General features: G+C 38.3%; 1 protein-coding gene and 1 long non-coding RNA gene across 5 annotated transcripts in view; one reads left to right on the forward strand and one right to left on the reverse strand.

Annotated features, from left to right (window-relative positions):
• Positions 1-14,925, forward strand: part of LOC149537186 (uncharacterized) — a 179,822-nt gene extending 164,897 nt beyond the window's left edge. The window contains exon 3 of the long non-coding RNA XR_016358034.1: positions 14,866-14,925. This is a non-coding gene — a long non-coding RNA (uncharacterized LOC149537186). The remainder of the gene's footprint in view (positions 1-14,865) is intronic.
• The window catches only part of LOC149537187 (uncharacterized), a 305,410-nt gene that overhangs the window by 163,918 nt on the left and 118,356 nt on the right, over positions 1-23,136 (reverse strand). The gene's annotated exons all lie outside the window — the stretch shown is intronic.

Genomic DNA, 23,136 nt, shown 5'->3' on the forward strand with positions numbered 1-23,136 from the left:
GGCTCTTTTGAAATGACTCTGAATGTGTTAGGAGTTATTGGAGGCTGGGAAGCTGCTTAGATTATTTTATTTCATCATTCCAGATCTGAACAGGGGCGACTTCTTCAGAAATTTGTGTGGGTTGCATATGGTCTTCAACTTCCAGAATATTCACTGCTTCTTCATTGGGAATGCAAGGCAGCTCCTAAAACAGGTTCTTTTGTCATTTTCATGCATGTTAGATGACATTCAATTTCATAATTAGGGGTACGGCTGTAGGTGATAACCTGCATCAGATTTAATCATTAATTCATATGTATCTGCCAAGAGTCTTGGCTATTTGATATTAATATTGTATTGAAGTATTCATGATAATGGAGATATAAGTAGTTGATTTCAATACGTACTCTTGCAAATGACATGATGCATGGCAAGTATTTTACAAAATGTCTATTTTCTGTAGCTTGTCTTTGCATACCTAATTTCTCATATATTTGCATAAAAATCCAAAAAGAATTGCATATTTGCATGTAGATCAGATTGTAGGCATTGTAGGGGTATTTAAATCAGTCTCAGCATCCATTTCTATCAAGCTACTTCAGACTGAAACACTACATCAGCAAGCTACAAGGTTGCATATAAATTGTTTGACGAAATTACAAATAGCAATTAGGGCAAATTGTGGTCAGTTTGCGCAAGGCTCATTACAATTCTTCCCTTGTGACTGTTAGGCATCCTTACTGTTAATGCCATTAATCTATCCGGATGTGGAGATAGATTAACTAGGTGCCAAAAGAACTAGTGCGAAAGAGGGGATATGACAATTCACCAAAGATCAAAAGTCGTTGTCTAATACTTCTAGACCCAGTCGTACCATTTGGAGCATTTTGGTGAAGAACCTGAGGTTTCTAGAATTTGTACTTGTTGGTTATTATTGTTGTAATTATTTATTTTCATCACCAACAAATGGTTATGTTGTATTTGCGTTTTTTATCAGATTTATCCATTTTGGTATCTTTTCTTTTGTCTTTGTATTGTACTTTTAGTTTTGGACTGTTTTAGAAGTTATCCTTTATATTTTCTATTATAGTATTGTATTTGTTGTATAAATCAGCGCTTTCTATTCTGTCTATCAAACATTCTTAAACTCAAAGAAAATAAAATAATAAAGGGGATATAAGGGTGCATAGTTAGTGATATTATAGTAGTCCATCATGCCATCCTAGAGGGTACAAAATGGAAAAATTGGGACATGTCAGGGTTTGAACAACCACCTTTTACCCACCACTGTAGCTCATGAAGGAATAGATCAAACACAAAATTGGTTGTAGAAGAACAAAGGGTAATATAAAAGAAAAGATCAACAAAGGAACAAGCTACAAAAAACGTGGGTGTCAGAAATCAGGGTAAAGAGAGGTTTTGAACCTAGTGGATACCTTGGTTAGAGAGCAGAGAGCGCAACAACAGGATGAGAGACTGCATTTGTTAACACAAATGATGGCTTGAGAAATGGGAAAAAATATTGGTGCGAAAAATGGTAACAATAGAGGCAATAGAGGTTAAAATGGCCAAGGTGAGAATCTGATTCATGGAAGTAATACAAATCAGAACTCTAGAGCTATTACTTCTGGACCTTTTATACCTACATTTCCACCTATGGCACCAGTACAGGTTGATAATGATTCAGAGAAAACTGATTTGTAGAATCAATTCCATCAAGACTGGGAGAGTGGAGGTCCTGAGTTCTAGGCAGCCATATCATTGAGGGACTATATGGATGTAAAAATGAAGCATACACAACACACTGGTGGTTGAGCATAAAAATATGACTTGCAAAAGAGGGTCTGGAAGTTGACACTTCCTAATTATGATAGATTAGGAAAGACTACAGCTAGAGCTTGGGTATAGAAGGTGGATGCTTTTCTAGCTCTACCCATTTAAAAAGGTTATAAAAGACTTTGAAGAAGTTGAGTTGGGGCATGCTTGATTGAAGATTTCGGATATTTTCCTGGTTCACTAGAGTGTGTTGTTGTTTATGTTAAGATTATAGCTACATTTCTAACATTGTATGTTAAGATTAAATCAATCCGAATGTAGCTATAATCTTAACAGTTTAAAGGTTTAGAAGACAAAATCCCCCTTTGTTAACAATCTCTACACTCTTGCAATAAACACTTTTAACAATTAATCTGTCTACAGCACTCAGAATAATATTTGTGCAAAAGAAGATCATTTATATGCTTAAATGACATAGAAGAGGGTTTGATCAGTGGGTTGAAAACTAAAATCGCAGTCTATATGCTGTTATATTGCAGTTCACAGCCTATTTTTGTTCATTATAGTTTGCAGATAAGGGTTGAGAGCTAGGCATCATTTATAGTGGATGTAGTTGAGTTTTGAGTAGAGTTAATTGCCTGATCTCCATCACTGATAAAGGTTATTCATAGCTAGGTCTGCATCATCACTGAAGCTGACTACTCCTTTGCTGGCTGCCACTATTGATTCTACAGTTATAAATATATCATTGGAAACCATTCTTGCTGTCAACATATAGAGTTGTCACTATCACAAATAATAATGGGGCATCTTGGTGATTTCCTTGTTTGTTGGAGTGCTGAAGTTAAGTTTGGTTTGGACACCATTGTGTATTCAGTCTGGTACAGTGTGTAGGGCATCCTTAGCACAGATTTGTATTGCATTAGCAGAAGCTAGGGCTGCGATTGAAGGGAGTGTTGCATGATTGGCCTTCAATGTAATGTTTCATATAAATGATCATATTTCTATGTAATCTGCAAGAACTTATCAAGTGGGGTTGAACAAGATAGTTGTTTCGTAGTGGAATTTGTCGTGTAGCTGATCATATAATCATCTGAGTCATTAGTTTTTAGATGTTTGCATTGTTGAATGTATTTCATTCATAAACCCGTCTTCGTATTCATAGTAAGTACGCAAAAAATCAGACCAGGGTGTCTATTACGTATTGATCACGATGAAACATCTTTTATAAAAGAGCCGCATCCAAGTCTAGTTTGTTACACTACACCACCTTCCATTATAATTCCTCCATCTTTCCCTTCTAAGAAATTCAATCAATCTGTAATGATTATGTTCACTTTATTTCTGACCTAACTCAATAACCATCAAATCTTCCATATTTTGGAGTTGATATCCTCTTTTATCATTGTCTTCTATTTCACTAATATAATCGTTGTTCACTGTCTCAAACATACATATTGATTTGATAATAACAGTTCATTGCTTCTTGTAATCCTTTAATCGTTGCTCACCTGAACTGAGGTAACTTGGACTTTACTGATATTGATTTGATAGACCACAATCTAGAAGCAATTTTTTACAGATATCCTTCGTGATGTCAAACCACTCAGTTCCAATTGTATCAAGCTCATTTATAAAGATAATACAAGGAGCTTTCTTGAGGATCATTGTATATTAATACCTACAACAATATTTCCATAGTTGACATCAACTACCAAAATTTCCAAAACTCGTACTACAGTGCAAAAGCTAAGATTAAGCAATCAAAGTAGCTTTTTTCTGATGAATATGCATCAGAAATTTCAGAACAACAGTCTGTTTTGAATAATGGGAATGTCCAACTCACTAATGCTCAAAAGACAATTACATTCAAGGTGAGGGGTGTGATATAGGGGCGAAGGGTGACAGCACTGATTGATATAGGGGCTACACAAAAATGATAGTTTTATTGATGAGAGATTGTGGCTAAGAAGGGATAGCAAACTGAGGAGCATGAGGGCTTCCGAGTAATCATTGCTAGAGGTTAGAACTTAGAAGCTACATTGTACATCAAGATCACAAATTTGAGCATGTAACTAGGTGTCTATGAGTTGAGGTATGAATTCTTTGTAGTAGATAATGACGTTGTCCTAGGTATGACTTCGATGCATTGTAATATAGTGATGCCTTCCCCCCCTTTTTGCCCCACATCCAGGAGATGGAGGCACATCGGGGACTTGGGGAGTCAGTTCCCCCGTCCCTAGCAGCACCACCAAATTCTGCCACCTTCGCAGAGGATGGGGGGCCACCCTAGTGTTGACTATTTACTGATTTGACTATTTATGTTCAATGCTTGATGTTCCAATTCAATGCAATGTTCAAGAATTTACTCTTTCACATCTTTATATCTTCTATTACAATACATCTTTTCATATGTAGCATTTTAAATACCATATGTATAGTTTATACAACCCCCCTGGTCCTCAAATTAAGGCCCCTCTGTCCCCCCATCCTGAAACTTGTCCCCACGTTCCGTCATCCCCCTGTTCACTAGGGTGGTGTAACTACACTTGGATGTTGTCACTTGCAGAATTTTTCAATTTGCAGAAGTTGGAGAGAGGTTTGAACATCAAGGAAAGAATATGGTGCTCAAGAGAATCTCAAATGAAGGGCCAATGGTAATATCACTCAAGAGAATGTGATGTAGAGATAAGGGTGGTGGGAGTCAAAACTAAGTCAAACCCACTTATACCTATAAGGGAAATACAAGGTTCCACAAACCCTCTATAAGGCAAAATAGTACTCAAATGACTCCAAGGCTTTCTAGATGGTTAGGATGATTGACTTAGGCTAAAACAAGATGGATTTAAAGGGTTTCAACATATTTTAGGTCCTCCAGCATCATCTAACACCTAAATCTCTTCAAACTGCCTTCTAGGCCTAGTTGCCCCTTTTAGGTCTCCAGCAAGAAAGAAGCTTGGATTTCTCTCAAAATTTCCAAAGTACTAACCGAACTCTATAGGTTTTCAGATACCCTTTTGGCCATACTACAACATATCCAAAGCCAAGCTTAGGTTGTTTTAGACAAATCCCAAGTCTTTAGACTGTTCTCAAATAGCAAGCATAAAATAAGGTGATTTTCCAAAGCCACTACAAGCAATACTTACTCCTTGCCTTCAAGACTTTCAACAGTCCCTACATATGACTTCAAACCACCAAATATCCAATCAATTTGGTCCTTGGATGCCTCCAAGTAGTAAAGCCCCAAATTGTTCCTCAAAACCCTCTATAGGGCTTTCTATTTAGGTGTTGTCCCAACATTTCTGGGATCAAACAAAGGTGGATTCACCTTGTATAGGGTGTATCTAGACATCTCAAAACATAAAGCCTGCTCCTCCTTTAGACAGATTCTCTATTGCTGCTCCATACCTACCTTTCCATTCTCCCTTAACACCTCCTTCTTGGGTGATCAACTTCAAACAAGCTCTCATCTGCACATGTCAATGTTAGAATAGTATTGTACAAATCAGGGATGAGTCATTCCATGAGAATAAATAGTGTCATTCATGGAATGTTCATCCATCCTATTAATTCTTGTCAAAAACTAGTAAAAAGAACACTATTCCTAAATGTTGTCAGCACTATTTTGCAAAACCAAAGATCAATAATGAACTTCAAAACATTTAAAATGGATTCACACAAAGTACAATGTCTACCAAGGGTTAGAACATCCTCTGATCACAAAACTATATAGAAAAAGCCTCAAACTTGCATCAAAATGGAGTTGTTAACTCCAGAAATTGCACCCTATCTCTGCATCAAAATATTGGAGATTTTTGGAGAATATGGGATCAGTCCAAGGTGTGGGTGACCTAAACCATGATTGAACCTCCAGGTTCTAGGCCGGTTCCTATTGGATTTTGCAATGGAATATCACTTGATAACAAGTGACTAGAAAAGAATCTTGTGAGGAAAAGGAATAAGAAATGCCTAGGTAAAATGGTGATACACCAAAAGGATTGTGATTAAAATAGTATTTCCTTGAACACTGTCAGCCGACTTGATTGTTGTCGGTGGTTTTGTATTCTGTCACCAACGTCGGTAAAAATTTTGTAGCCGACGGGTAAATAGTTTGTAGGGGACATAATGTTTGTGGCCGACGGACTCCTTTGGGAAGGTTTGGCGGACAGTATTTATATCCCGTCTGGGATCATTGTAAATCATCATTCATCTTATCTTATGAAGCATAATGTAATGTCTGCATATGTGAATAATCTAAAGAGTTTTGCTGTTCGTGTTTCCATTATCTATATGCATTGATTTATTTTACCCGTACGGTAAACATTTGGCATCATTGCCTTATGAACCTGGAAGTTGGGAGGAATGAAGATTAATGCCAAATCAGCTTAACAAGGATCGAAATAAGGCTAAGGGAAAAGATGGAATTCGTACTGCGCAAGAGAGTTTAATTATAGCACAGCAAGCCGAACGCCGACGGAGATTTCAGACGATTGCCAACGAAAATCGAAGCACGGAAAGATTGTTGGAGGAAACTCGGCAACGAGTGGAATTGGTGGAAGAAGCACGGGAGGAGTTTTTGAATTTGTGGTCGTCGAGGGAAGAGAATCCAGATGGAAGAGCATTGACTCACACGGCTCGGAGTGCCGACAGAGCAAGAGCGTAGAGTGAACTCTTCGTCCGGGATATACTTCCGCAAGGGACAACTTCAGAACACCCTTCTTCCCCAAGGTTCGCAGCTATTGAGTTTGACGGTGTGGGAGAACAGTCCGCCGGTGTGGAAGTGCAGTCCGCCGATGTGGGAGACCAGTCCACCAGTGTGGTAGTGCAGACCACTGGTGTGGGAGTGCAGTCTGTCAGTTTGGGAGACGAGTCCGCCAATGTGGGAGTGCAGACCACCGATGTGGGAGTGAAGAACACCAGTGTTGCAGGACCGAGCAACGCCTGTTTACAGAAACCAATCGTGATGGCGGGACCAAAAGAGAAACTGCCGAAGTTCGATGGCGATGGTACGGCCGATCCCATTCAACACTGCAAAACATGTGAAACGATCTAGAGGGAAAATGGGATAACTGACGAAGACGACTGGATGAGACAATTTCCGGCCACCCTACGGGGAGTAGCAATTGACTGGTTTACTAGTATAGATCCGCAGAAACTGGACAGTTGGAATAATATTAAAAAGGAGTTTCTGGCTGAATTTCAACTGGTGCGAGACGATAATGAAATTGTAGCGGAGATCTTTAATACCAAGCAAGGAAAGAACGAAACTGTCTGCGTTTACGCCAGGAAATTTAAAGGTTTGATAAACAAAATGGAAACTAAGCCAGCGGACGGACTTCAAAAAAGGTGGTTCATGGAAAGCTTACACCCAAACTTGCGGAAGAAAATGAAAATTGTGCCGCCGTCGTCATACAGGGAAAACTATGCAGCACGGGTTACAAAGGAAATCAACCGAATGTTGGAAGCTGGCATTATATTCAAGGTGCAAACCAGCGAATGGGTATCACCAATAGTCATTTCACTGAATAATGATACTACTTAGATCTAGATATGCGTCGATTTCAGATGCCTAAATGCAGTCACAATCAAGGATCCTTTCCCGATTCCATTCACAATCAGCATTCTGGAGGAAGTCGTCGGACATGAAATCTACTCCTTTATGGACGGGTTTTCCGGATACAATCAGATCTCTATAGCGGAGGAGGATAAATTGAAGACAACATTTGTCGTCGAGGACGGGGTTTATGCGTACAATCGGATGCTAGTTGGGTTGTGTAACGCACCGGCCACATTCCAGCGGATTATACTGCATATCTTTGACAGGATATCCATGGGAAACTTCAAAGCCTTCCTAGATGATTGGTCAGTATTCAGCACGGAGGACAGACACCTAGCAGCACTTGGCGAATGCATGGAGAGATGTCGCAAAGCGCGGCTAGCATTGAATCCCAAGAAGTGCAAATTCATGGTTCCGCAGGGAAGACTGCTTGGACACATTGTCTGTAAGGAAGTGTTGAAGACGGACCCCGTCAAAGTGAGTCGTTCTCGAAATGCAGCCATCCACTAATGTGACGGAGGTAAAGTCTTTTCTCGAGCATATAGGTTATTACAGGAGATTTATTAAAAATTTTGCCAAGGTGTCCTACCCACTAGACAGGTTAACCTGCAAGGAAGAATCATTTAGATGGGACAAAGAGCAAGACGAGGCATTTTAAGGGCTGAAAGTATGATTGACTACGGCACCCATCTTGGCGTACCGAGATTGGAATAAAGAATTTCATGTTCATGTGGATGCCTCCAACTATGCCATTGGCGTGACCTTGGCACAGACAGGTAACCACGGGCTGGATCACCCGATATACTTTGCCAGTCGGTTATTATCAAAGGCTGAGCAGAACTACAGCATGACTGAACGAGAAGCGTTGGGAATGGTCTATGTTGTGCAAAAATTCCGTCATTATTTTCTCGCTACACCGTTTGTGTTCTATGTTGATCACCAGGCCCTGTTGTACATGTACAATAAACATGTCATCCAAGGGAGGATCAGCAGATGGCTACTCCTATAGCAAGAATTTACTTTCAAGATCATTGTCCGGCCAGGAAAGAAACATGTCAGCGTCGACCACCTGTCGCGAATCAAAACAGGGGAACCAGCAGAGGGTGTGAATGACGACTTTCCTGACGCGCAGCTGTTTCAGATTGGGGTACTGCCGGAATGGTATAGGAGTATTGGCGAGTACCTATCAACAGGACAGTTTGCCACTGGGATGCCACCAAGTGAAAGGCGCAAGTTGATAATCAGGAGTCGTACCTTTCAATTGATCAATAGATTGCTCTACAAAATGAGGCCGGATCATATTCTTCGGCGGTGTGTGTTGGAAGAGGAGATACTACGAGTGTTAAAAGAAGCACATGAGGGTCCTGCGGGCAGACACATGGGACTCGACACCACTGCGCGGAAGATATTGCTCCCAGGTCTCTGGTGGCCGACGATGTACAACGACGCACAGGAATGGGTCATCGGATGTGACACTTGCCAACGGGCCGGGAAGCCGCTGAAGAGAGATTTCATGCCACTTAACACCTCCCATGCGCAAGAACTTTTTGAGCGATGGGGATTAGATTTTATTGGACCACTGAGGGTGAGAAAGACTCGACGGTGCCGGTACATCATCGTTGCAACGAAGTACCTGACCAAGTGGGCGGAGGCACGTGCGTTACCAGATAACTCGGTCGTAAGTAGTGCAAAGTTTATCTATGAACAGATCATTACCAAGTATGGAATTCCGTTGCAATTAACAAGTGATAGGGGAGGACATTTTGTTAATCATGTCATCCAACTGCTCACCACTCAGTTCAAGATTTATCATTCACTGTCGAGTCCGTACTATCCAAGAGCAAACGGACAGGCCGAGGCTACCAATAAAATCCTAGTATCAATCATCTACAAATCCTGCACGGTTGAAGGTGCAGACTGGGAGGAAACTTACTCACTGGCCTTTGGGCTTGCCGCATGGCATACAAGGTGACAAGGCACACACCGTTCCAATTAATGTTTGGACAAGAAGCGGTAGTACCAGCGGAATTCATGATTCCGAGCCTACGAATAGCACTAGAAAACAAGCTGGATGACATGGAAAGCTTACAGGAGCGGCTAAATAGTTTGAATAAGCTGGAGGAGAAGCGATTGCTGGCGCAGTGGGTGACAGAAGTCACACAGAATAGATGCAAGGTCTGGCATGATAAGCATCTCAAACGTAGCAGATTCTAGCCGAGATAGTTAGTATTTAAATACGACAGTCGCAATGAAATAAAACCAAGGAAGTTCAAGGTGCGATGGGTTGGACCATACCAGATCCGAGAAGTTGGCGACAATGGAACAATCAAACTATCGACCTTGGATGGACAGGAGGTGCCTCAAGCGGTTAATGGATCCAAATTGAAAATATACTGAGCTAGAAAGGTGTCGTCGTCGCTGTCGCCATCGCCCAATGCTCACATGAATCCTCTGTCGTCGTCATTAGACAACCGCGATGCGTCGACGCCAAATTGAGGTGCTCTATAAAAAAAATTGGTTTTTTTTTTTTTTTTTTAATTGAAAAATTGAAAAAAAAAAAAAAGCTAAGTAGGCTGCGGGAGGATGCCCCGCGGGCACATGTCCACAGGAGATTGTTCCTTGGGTAACTCTCCACAGGAGATGGCCCGCGGGCACATCTCCGCGGGAGATTGCTCCGTGGCCAACTCTCCTGTTCGTGGAAGCTTTTTCCTGGCGGGCTTGTCTCAAACCTCCAGTTTTATCTGCCGCGGTAAGTTTCAATTCATCCATTGCAACAGCGAACAGTCTTCCGCGGGCGTATAACACTTTTCTATGAGCGCACAGAAAGGTTTCCTCGCATTCTACAGTTTCCATTGGACATCATGATCTGCCTTGTTTCCGGCTTGCTCTTGATTGTCTGTGATCTCTGCCATCATCATAATCCCACGCACCCACTTGGCTCACGCAGTTTTCGAGTCTTTTTATTTCAGTAACAAAGATATATATTGCTTGTTCTTAGTCGGATTCAATCACACGATCGGCCTCACGTGTTTTGCACTCATATTTTCCTCTAAATTGCTGAAAGAACCTGCTGCGTTTTAACCTCCTATCGTTGGTGATCACCACTTCACCTTCGATGCCGTGGCTGGAACCGAATCGACACCGGGTGGCATATTTGTTAAAAGTATATGTATTTTAGAGATGGGAAAAGCAGGATCTATAACCTTGGTGAAGATGCATATAGCTTTGTCAATTTTGTAGCCTGAATTTGTGATGAAATTTCTTTTGCGGCTGCGTTTAAGATTGTTCGCGTGCATTTGTAATATGTGGATGATAATGGTTTAATGAAAACTTTAAACAATCGATAAACTGATACAATTTCTGACACATTGATCTGTACATAAGTATTTCAAAAGAAGACCAAATACTTAAAGGTATTAAAAGGAACTTAGTCACATTTAACATATACAATAAATTGGTACAATTTTTGACCTACATACAAATACATAACACCAAAACTAGATCTCTAATGCTCAATATATTCCTTCAAGGTTCTGAAAATACATTTCCAATCTAAAACAATACTAATGACACAATGAATAGTAACCAAAGGTCTCTACTCAATACTGAATATCTCCTCAAGTACAAGTGATAGAATATATGAAAAATCTCCCTCGCTGACCAATAAATATCCCTAAAGATGAGGAACCACCTTGGGTCGAAATCATGGAAAAAGGCGCCAAAAAGGGAGTCAATACTCATCAAAAATGATGACAACTGACTGATAAACTGTACTAAGTCATCAAAGAACCTAAGACTCACTCCTAACTGCCCATGAAATGCTCCAACTGATCATAAAGACCATCAAATTGCCTAGTCAAAGTCCAAATTCGACCCTACACTTAAATCCTACAATCTCTCCTGATGACTCAGAATGATTTGCAATACTAAGTCTTCACCTAATATTTATCCTCCTTTCCCTCTTTAGACACATGTCAAATTGACTCATTATTCATAAGAACAATTCAAATTTCCCTCTTATTAGCATTAGGAATAACAAAAATAGTAAAATGATTTATAAACATCATTTAATACTTTTGTTTTACAAAATTGAGAAAAAAAATGCTAAATTCACTTAGCTCTATCATAAAATTTTGAAATTCCTATCTCACCCCACGGCATGTATAAAACTTTGGAAAAGGGAAATAAATAACAATTAATCCCATGGTGATACTCGGATTTCAAATCTCTATAGAAATGGGTTTGGGGCAAAGACTTAACTCACACCAATACCCTAAAAGTCTATTCATTTTCACATTGCATCTTTTGGAAGAGCTCAAGGAGCAACTGCGGCTAGGGTTTGTAGAAGCTTTTTCTGCAATCACCATGAAAAATGTCGAAGCCTTCTTGAAGAAATGCATGACCTTCCTGTCATTTGCTTGTCACTATTTAAGTCGTGACTGGAGTGGCTGGAACTTTGAACCACCATGATTTATTTCTTTCTTTCCTAGCTTGGATATCTAAATCCAAAAGGCAATAAGTATTTTTTGCTTGCATCTGATGCATGAGTGATTCCTAGGTCTGCACATATAAGCTTGACATGATTCTGGGTTTGGAGTCTTACTGGAAGTAGTCATCACTTGCTTTTCTTATTGCCGCTATGGAGGTTTTGCTGCTGTTGATATTCTCAATGCCGTGACTTCTCTTTGATTTCTCTTTGGCACTTGTTCCGAAGTTTTTCTTCATTAGAACCCAACAGCATATTCACTAACTCATATCATGGCTGATGAAACACTCACCGAAAATCATAAGCTGTAAGTTGTTTTCTTCACACATTTTATGGTATTTGATAGATTCTGCTATGTATTTTGGCCATTCTCTATCTTTTCCTACTTCTGGAAATCGTGTTTCTTTTCTTCAATCTGAGGTTTGCATTTTATAGTATGACATGATTTAGCTTGGAATCTTAATGTTGTTTTTGATTGCTAGGTTGTATTTGGAGAAACCCATAATAGAATTTGTGCTTCTGATATGCCATGAATTTGCTTCTCTTTCACATCATCGTACTAGGTGTTTGTTGCTTGTACCTAATCTTTGACGTCTTCCCTACTATGGCACTGATCTTCTTCTTGGCTGTTACCACTGCATTTTTCCTATTTTCTCCTTGGCATTTGATTTTCCATTTGCTCCAGGCATCAGTGTTTCTGCCTAGCTAGGGTATCCTAAAAGATATCACCATTTGCAATGGTTTTGAGCATAAAACCTACATTTTCTTGTTGTTTCTTAATACTGGTTCACACTCCTCTTTTGTTTAGCATTTTTGGCTGCAGATACTAGAATGTAAACTTCTCTCCTTGTCTATTGTTTCCATACTGGAGGAATGTTCAGGCTGATGCATACTGTAGCTGGTCTACTGTAAAAAGTCTTGATGTTTCTCAATATCATTTTTAGTTGGCATAGATATTTGCTGTAACCTTTATGCATACCACGACTTCCAAAATGCTCCTCTATTGTTTATTGAAGAAATCTTTAAAACTGCAACTGAGTTTCATTATTTTTACATTTTCTGCCATGACTGGTTTGTGTTCTGCTCTCAGCCTTTTCCTGCTCAGATCTGACTGTTATTGTATGAAAGATCCCTGAGGGATCTCTTCCATTGATCTGTTGTAATTTTATATTTTTAAATTTGTTTTTCCTATTTATTAAAATTTTCTTGCAGAGCTAGACAAAAGTTGCAAAAGGGTTTGATTGTTTTATATTTTTGATGATTTTTCAATAAGTAATAACAGCAGTACAACATGAACCAGTTCTGAAAATGTATTCCAAATACATTTAAAGAAAAGTCGCTTCAAGCAGAGTTTTTTGAATATACGGCTAATATGTAACCAGATGAAGATCTACAATAATATCCAGATGATTACAACCAAGAATAAAGCCAACCTAAAGGCATGAAGATGAAATATGAGCCCAGAAGGAAGGTACGACCAAAATCCAACTCTCAAATGATGTACGTGGAAAACTAGATGGCTGCCAAGCATGGCTGTACAGCTGCAAAGTGCCCACACGTGGGTAAAATACCCAGACCCTAGCTAAAACTCTGACTCAGTACTGTGTTCCCCAGAAGAAACAATGCACAATCTCCAAGATGCTTCTGACTACAAGAATCCAGACCACTGTTTTGGGGGCTACGTCCCAAACAGGCAAAGCAAGTGGGTTTGGCATCCCAAATGCTGAAAGCTCAATCAGAGCCCAAAACACAAATCCAAGATGTAATATGTCAATAATGCCTTCAAACTTTGTCTTTACCTCCTTATAACCCACCAAACTTAGTTTGAACCCTAAAAGTGTCCCCATGTGGCATTGGGTTACAAAATAATATTTTCTCATTTTTAAAGTGGTCAAGTATCTAGAAAATGACCTTTTTCCCAATAGAAAGAAATTCGTTAACCGAAATGCTCTGAGTCAGAAGAGAAATATTTAGAAAAGTTCAAGACCTTTCCAACGAGCTATTACACCATGGGATATTCACCCAGATGAGGCCAAAAAACCCCTTATTACTCCAAAATGGCTATAACTTAGCCTTATTTAAATTATTAAAATGCTAACTTTGGAGAATATTTAAATATATTAAATATTTCCCAAATAGCGAACTAATAGCCAAAACACCTCTACAAGGTGAAACTGAACTCGTCACCTCCTGTGACTGATGTCGGATAATCTGAAATAACTAACAGTCTCATCCCTCAAAATTAGGGATACTCTTAAAAAATGGGAACATCTCCGAATCTCCCAAAACTGAAACCATAGAATGATCTCGTAGAGACTCAAGACTATAACCCATCTCCACCTCCTAAAATGTAGGATTCTCCTCCTACAACTAAGGAACTGCTCTCAACTGCCCTCTTGCTATCTAAAACTCCAGATCTGAACATAGTATACCCTGACTAAGTCTCTAAACACCACTGCTAGCCTACGAGACTCCCTAATAGGCTAACTCTATTGTCTCTAATGTCCACTCTAGAAAGGGGACATGACATTGTAGCTCGACACTTGGTGCTTGGTTGACATGTTGTAGTTTTTCCCTTTGCAAAAAAAAAAATGACTCTCTATCACTGGACTCGTTGCTTTTATTTAACAGTTTGAGATTACCACTGCTGTAAGTTTCAGTCTTTCACCAATACTTCATTTAGAAGCTTTTAGTTATAGATCTCCCTAGATTCAGACTTGTAATATAGCAATAACTTCTAGCATATCAATTTTGGGCAGAAATCTTGAAATGTCTGTGTTGCTATGTTTGACTCAGAGATATTTTGAACCACTGCTGTTATCAATTGCTATAACTGAAAGCTTTTAAATTTGCTTTCTGTAAAAACTGGTACAAAATGCTTCTGCTCTGACCTTACTTGTTTAATTGCATATAGTTTCTCTCTGCATTGCATTTTTTCTGTTTCTTCATTAACGATACCTTTTCCAGTTCTAGGCAAGTACAACATGAATGAAATGCTTTTGCATCTGAGGGGAGGTGAGTTGGCATTGCTTAGATCGAAATGATCTAACTCATTCTTCTCTTGCAGGATTTTGGATTTCATAGAGCTGGAGCAACAATCGAACCGGAACACAAGCATACAACAGCCAGTCATAACTAAGCAATGACTGGCTCCCTATGACCCTTGTGCTATTTCATTTCATTTCTTTATGTACTTTCACTGGAATAGGATAGGTTCATTCTTTGCATTGAAAGCTAATCTCACAGCTTGTGTAAGAAAACATGTACATTCAGCTTTTCATTTCATTACAACTTTGGAAATATCAGTTGCATATCTTGATGTGTAACACAAAGAACATTTATGCTATTCTTTTTGCTCTGAATGAAAAATGTTCCCAATATGCATGAATTGAATCAAGATGTAAAATGCTTGTGTAATTGTATGTCAATCAGAACTAAATTTCAGCTTGTGTAGAAATTTAATAACAGGAGTTTATTAAGTTTCCTTGTGCAGTCCATACAATGAATGATTTCCAGTGCTGCTTCCATGCAATGTCTCCAACTAAACATAATAACCTTCCCTACTGATGGAGCCTAAAATTTAATCTCCATTATTGATCATGATAATTGAAACATGAGGTTTGAAAGTTATAGAAAAAACCCCTTTAGAAAGTTGTACTTCATTATTTGTTTCAAATCAATGCTGCCTTTAAGGAAGACATGCCAATACAGTCACAGGTTGGAAATGATGGATGAGGAACTACACACTTTAGCTGAGTGATCTATAGTATTCACTTATGGGTCTTCTTATCCAGGTAAAAATTAAAATTTATTCATGACAAGATGCATATGATCAAGGAATCTGCACATCTAATTGATGGGAAAGCATCAAACATTTACTATAATAAGAAGACCATACATTGAACTAACATTCTGATGGATGATGGGTTTAGTAAAAACTATGAGTGTTGGGGCTATTGATCTCTTCATTGAAGTGATGACACACTTGCAGATAAGAACATCTCAAAGGATTTTGTACATATCAGATCACAGTCCATTCTGATTAAAGGAATTGGAGTTAAATGATTCACTCAAAACGGCAGATAGGAGGCAACTCAAATATGAGATTTGGCTCAAATTAAGAATTTGAGATATGGTGACGTTCCTCTACACGGAGATATTACTAGAGATGGAATCTGATTGCTATGATGGGTTCTGCATTAGAGAAGTTTGGAAAATACAAAGCTCATATGAAGCTTCTCTTCAATGCTTCTGATGAAAGAACATGGAAGAATTGAGTTTATAATACACCTGAGACTGCCACTATACACTCGAATTTTCTTAGTGCTCATTTAGGTATTTTGGAACACTCCTCTGATAATAAATAATATATAATCTGTGCGGGTGGAGGTCTGTAGATAATCCCGTTATAATCCCATTTAATGAAAATGGTTTTGCTACAATCATTAGCGAGTTCATATTCCCATCTGAGATTGGAAGCTCCAATGTTTGACGCGGGATGTTGGAAAGAAGTCAGGATTCACACTTGTGCCATCAACGGGAAGTATATTGAACAAATCAGTTAATTTCATACACTCAGCCGTATGAGTGACAAAGATGCTAATTTGCACAAGGGTTCCGACTTCATTATTGTCATCAGAGGAAGGTCGCATCTGAAGACAGCAAAATAAGAGAGTATGTGTCGCGTTTCTACAGATGGTGGTGGAAATGGAAGATTGCACTATATTTACTTTTGGAACACCTAAAGTAATGATTATGGTTTACTAATTCCAGTCTGTGCGGAAGCACCCTTGAGTGCTTGTGGAAGCAAAAGATGAGGTTGCGACATATTCTTTGCCACATGAGGATGAGTCGTCTGATCACTTCCAGCCCTTCGAATGGATGCCCCTCACAACAAAATTTGATTTTAAATGACCATGGCATATAACTTATGTTTTACAATAATGTTTATGCAATAGTTTGATATAAGGGAAGGCCCGATAACAACATAAGACAAAACAAAAATAATAAACAAATCTAATTTACTGGTGCAATTAACATAAGGAGGAGGTATGCTTTATTAATAAAAGGACACAACTTTTTATTTCAAAGGTCACACTTGCCCTCATACTCCACTATAAATAAGGGATAAGTTATTTGTAAAAAATATATATTCGAAAGACATTCATATTCTGCAAAAAGTACTTTATATTACTTGTAAGAAGGGATAAGGAGTTTAATATGACTTCGTAATATAAATTCATTTTTATTTTAATAATAATATAAAAAGTCTTTTGTTTATTTCTAAATGGCATGGAGATTTAAACTGTAGATGAATCGTCCTTTGTAATTATTTTTTGGAATTCTTTATACAATTTAAATGTTGGATAAGTGGACATGGTCATTTAGTATTTTAAATTTGATCATCATAGCTATAGTGAAATATTAAATTGTTTCCATATCTGTGTCCAGTTTGTCTCCCTACCAGAGGAGTTAAAGCTCAATCTAGACTAATTTAGGTTTGCGTAATATCTGGTCTGTCACATCTTGATTATTTAATTGTTGGCAGTACAAGTGCATAAGAACTTTATAAAGTTGTATGTGAAAATTCATTGAAGTTGACTCTATTGCCTGGATGAACAGAGGCATTGGTCTTTCTATAATTGAAGTCAGAAAATATATATCTTCCTTCCTACAAGCATCAAATTTCATTATTAACAAACCTTATACAAAACATTCAATTATTTCAAGTACTCAACATTCAGTTTCAATTTCATCGAGTTCAAGGACCTTGCCAACTCGAGAACTACAAAGCTTAAATTCGCTTTAGAAAAGCTTTGAACTAAGTGATTAAGTTCAAGAAGAAGGTCTACTTGCCTAGGTGTAGCAAAGCCTGAAGTGCAAGGGAATCAAGGTGATTCTCGTCCTTTGGTCAAAATTGATTGTGGAATCTTATCAGAGAAGTGGCTGGCTCTTGGATTTCCAATTTGCAGTTTTGGGAACCAACACCTACAACTACCCCAACTGATTCAGATCGGTTTTCCACATTAGGTATGCTTAAAACACCTTAAAACTACTTTCCCTCCAAAATATGAACTAATCGTTGAGATTCAAATATCTGAATTCTCCAACTTACAATTTATTGAATAAAACAACTATTCAACTTTTCAAACTTGTCTATTGAGTCCTCAAGACCAATTTAACCAATCCTAGACCTTCCTAAGACTCATTAGAACTCATTTGAATGCATATTTTCTTTCTACCCCTATTTCATCATTAAAGATCCTAAGGTCCTTAACACGCCCTTTAGGATTTATTACATTTTTTACATCCTTAAACCCTCCTAAGGCCATGATTGGTTTCAAAACATGCCAATTTATTGGTTCACACTCTTCCTTGGCTTTAATCCATCTTTTGTCTTCTTGAGGGATCCTTGCATGTCTTGATGCTCCTGCATCAGAATGAAATGGTTCATTAGGCATGATCAGGTAGAGTAAGCAGCAGAGTAGTTATGCCTTCAATGCCTATAGATAAGCAAAAGACTAGTCACCATCCAGGTATCCAAGTACTGCTATCTAAGCATAGATAGTTTATATTTATATGCAACTTGTAGATATAACTGCTAGAAGTGATAGGTGTTGTCTTTGATTACCAGTTTGATACTTGGACTCAGAATGGATGTTGTTTCTAATATGTCATCTTTAAATTATGCAATCCCTTGGGTGTTGTTTCTGATCTATGCTACTTATGCTTGCACCAATAATGCCTTTAGTTAATTCACTCTAAACAGAGCAGATCCAATGAGGATAGATAAAGAAGATAAAATGTATTCTTTGATACCCAAGTGATTGATCTCCTCTGAATATAACTATCTTCTTTAGTAGATGAATGTGTCTCTAGGATGTTCAAAAGGCGTCTTCTCCCCTTTCAAAGATCACCTCTTCTCACAGTCGATCTTTGATTAATTAATCAATTAGCTTTACCATCATTGATAACTATCCCTTTGATTACTTTCTTCATTGGGTTGATGATATTAGTCTTGATTGATCTCTCTTCATAGATTGATACACTTATGTGGAAATCATTAGAGATGTTCACCCATATTCAGTTCTTCCCTTAGTTAATATATAAATCTCCCAATCCGCTGACCATCGATCAAGTTGATCTCTTTATGGATATTTGACCAATAGTGATCTATTGCTTCATGATTACTGATGTTTCAAGTTGATCTTCTGATTACTTCTTGATGTTGTTGATCGTCTTATCTATAATCATTACTAGTAATCTTTATTCTAGGAAACCATCTTATTTATAAAACTTCACAGTTTCCTGCCTTTTACTATCCAATTATACTAACTTGTACTGAAGCTACTAACTGTTATTGATGATGGGTTTGAGGACTGCCACTCATTGTCCATGATTGCATTGTATTACATTGAATGAGAAGGATTCAAGAATGGGGACATGTTGGTGTGTGTTGTCTGGCACAAAGTTCACCCAATGTGTACTACATCCAGAAAGAAATCGTCGTGACCTTTCTTTTTAATATCCAACAAAAAGCAAATTGCAATCAAATGATATTTCACATTCTACAAACACTTATTTATCAAGACTTATTTTGTGATCTGCAAAAGTTAGTGTACATACAAAAATAACAACCAACTTAATTAATTAAATGATGGGTAATATTTTCTTATGGGGTGCTATTCCTAAGGCTGCACTAGAGGTGTTGCCCCTAGACCCTATTGTGGGCTTCACTCCTAGATCCTCACTAATTGATCTGGAGGAAAACCACAGCTGATGAGGTCACCAAAAGTTTAAGCCCAACAACAATATCAATCGCCACATGCGAACAATGCAAATTTATGAGGCATATTTAAACAGATTTATGGAGCATATTAAAGTTTCCAAATATACATATGCAAAGTAGTGAGGATGAAAAAGATTATAGCGTAGAGAAAGATAGAAAATATTACCAATACTAAAAGAGCCATAAGCGTGGTAAAAATTAGAAGAAGAATTTTCACGGACATTAGAAGAGCCTATACTCCAAGGAGGAAAGTAGTTCTACCAAAGAGAGTATCTTCGCCCATGATAAAGAGGAATCTTCATTCCTGGCAATAGAGTCAAAATATGATACTTGTGAAGGGAATTCACTATTTTTGGGTTTGACTAAATCCCAAGGAATAAACTGACCCTTGTGCCACCTTATTTCTACTAGTGATATGGTAAGCTAGGGTGATCAAGACAAATGGATTGATAGAGGTGTATTTTTTAAAGTTTAAATGATATACTACACTAAGTGCTAGAATTCAATTTAACTAAACAAGTCTAGCAAACAAAAATGTTTTAACTATCAGGACAGAAAGAGCTAACTGTTGGGATCAACTGCCAAGCTCCATTGGCTCATTGCCCCAGACACCAGCACAAGTTTGAGACAACAGCGCCAATGCAGGAGGACATCCATGTGGTGTGCATGAACGTCCATTGGTGCTTTCTTCTTGCAAGGACAATGCACAGATGACCAGAAAACCAAAACAGCACTTAATTTAACAGAAAATAACTAGCTTAATAACACTAAAGAAAGAAATGTGATTACACTAAGAAAATAATGAAAATAAGAGAGAGAACAAAAGAAAATACTCATAGAGAAGGAGATTGAAGAATCATAAGAGATCCTTCCTCCTGTTTCTCCTTCTCCGAGAAACCTACACCTGTAGAAGAAATAAATATGTTGCTGCTGTTCAAAGGCTTGCCTCAGTCAAGTCCCCCACTTCTGTGTTTCCACCTCCATAGCAGCTAGATAGATAGTATGCGATAAATAATAGAAAAGATGATAGACAAGTAATAGAAAATAAAGATAATAAAGAAAATGATCAAAGATAATATAATATATTGAAAGCAATGCAATGAGGTGTGACAAGGGACTCCCCTTCAAAGTTGGGAAGCCAATGTTCAAAGAAGTGAAGGCAAGGTGATGAAGTTGGTGTGTTGTGACCAAAGTAACAAGAATCGGAATCGGATCGGAATCGGCAAGGCCGAATCAAATCGTGAATCGGCCATGAATCGGAATCGAATCGGCCATGAATCGGAAAATTTAAAAAACCCTTGAAATTTAGTGAGTAACTTATTTCATAAACCCTTTATCGCTGATTCGATTCACCGATTCACAAAAAATCGTTTGGCTTGAATCGAATCGCCAAATCGCGTGAATCGCATGAATCGCCGTGATTCTTGGAACTATGGTTGTGACAACCCAAACACTACAAAAGAGTTATCTCAAGATACAAACATGAACTTGAGGAAGTGTGGAAATGTTGTAGAAGAGAGCCAAAGTGCTAAGCAAGATTGTCAAAATGCCAAGAAGGTTAAATGGAGCAAAAAGATGGAATTTTAAGCTGGTAGGATGATTCTCAATGTCAATAGGCAACGGTAAGAGATGTTCCGTTACTGGGGTGGCAGTTGTAATGTCCCAATGGCTCACTGCACATCTACAAATTCACCAAGACGAGTGTGTGACATACAAACATATCCACGATGTGCATGCATCCTATGTTGACTAGGTTGTGTGGTTAAGAATCTAGGAAAAAAAGGACAAGGAAGATGACGAGACATGGAAGCTTAAATGTAGTTCTATTTATCAGTTAAGGTTCGCATCATTTAATGATAAATTACACAAGGCACAATTTTACAACACTGTAATACCTCAAAAAATGAAGAAAAAGAAGAGATGGAATTTGAAGAGGAGAATTTGACAAAATGGATATGATAAATGATTTGGAAAGAGAACTCATAAATACTATTAGTGAAGCCAAAAAGATCAAGAAAAAGAACATAAAACTAAGATTGCAAATCTAACAATCTAAAAGAGATGATGATGATTCCAAAGAAAATTATCGCAAGGTCTTGAGGAGTTAGAAAAACTCGTTTTTGACTCAAAAGTACAGCTTGAAGAAGCAAAAAAGAAGCAAGAATTCAAGTAAAACTAAAAGAAGAAAATTGTGAAAAACTTGAAATTGTTTCCTTGAAGAAGGAATTGGAAAAAATCAGTGTTCAATTGAACAAAACCTGAAGAACGAGAAGAGTGAGTGTTAAAGGAATATTTTGAATTCCCAAAGGACATCTCACAACAAAATTGGTATTTGTCATGAAGAGTCTCAAAGAAGGGAAATGGACAAAAGCCAAAACTCCATGCAAATGCTTTAAAACGTAATATCAGAAATAAAGGTAGCAAAAAGACACACTCCTCCAAGGATAATAAGGACAAGTTCAAAAAGCTCTTTCCTCCAAGAAAGGCACACAACTGATTTGTAATATTCTTTTTATGGTTAATGTTATCCATGCAATTACTTGGGTCATAAGGTAAGAGATTGTAAGATTATTTTATTTACGTCCAACAAAAGACCACAAAAGGTCAAAGACACAACCAAGAGAAACAAAGGGGCCCATCTCACAACAAGGATAGAAAACCATATCTGAAGGAAGCAACAAAAATAGAGACAAAACAAGGGGTGTTGGGGGAAACCCTTAGAGCCCACCTAAGGATCCTGAGCAATGGCGAAGAACTTCAACGCTAATGGATAAACCATAGGTCTAGATGGATCTCTATGTCACCTTGAATAATCCTGGAAAATAAAGAATTATATTGGTAAGAGCCTCTCCTAGGCTTCATGTACCTAGAACAAGGGGCAGGGACAAGTTGATGCTTCGTGCAGCTCACCAAAAGAAGCCTAATGAAGGAGGTAGTGAGCTGACAGGACTGAGGCATCACGGGATGTCACTGTTAGAGTATGCAATCCTTGAGCCTAATGGCTTCCTAAAGATAAAGAGCAAGGAACCTTTGATCTATGTACCTAAAGAAGGTGGAGAACCACTATGCCTCCCTGAAGAGACAATAGAAGGTCCCTCTGATCTCATAATATAAAGGGTAGTGAAAGACAAAATTCACCAACCTCCCCAATATTGCAAAGCTAAAAAATCATATGCTATCTGTTAGGCTCATGGTCTACCTCAAAATAGAGCCGGTGAGAATCCATTCTAAAGGAGCCAAGAGGAGTACTTAGAGAATGAGACTAGTGGTGGGATTAGTAGAAAGGACGGACAATAAATTCATCCTTCAACTCCAAAAAGCTATGTGTATAGAAAGCCATCTTAGGTCAAAGACCCCCATGGGGGTTGGCCCAAAAGGTTTGGATAAACTACTAGTAGATAGCATCTCTAATGCATCCATTGAGCTCCTACTGCGGAGGAAGAAGATGAGGAGGGACATCAAGAAAGTATTGAAAGGGGGCAAATGATCCATCTCAAAATAGACCCAAGGAGGGTCAAAGTCTCTGCGAACCAACCACTAGCCCAATCA

This window comes from Cupressus sempervirens, chromosome 10, assembly GCF_028749045.1.
Source record: "Cupressus sempervirens isolate cs-2001-9-10 chromosome 10, ASM2874904v1, whole genome shotgun sequence".
NCBI lineage: Eukaryota > Viridiplantae > Streptophyta > Pinopsida > Cupressales > Cupressaceae > Cupressus > Cupressus sempervirens.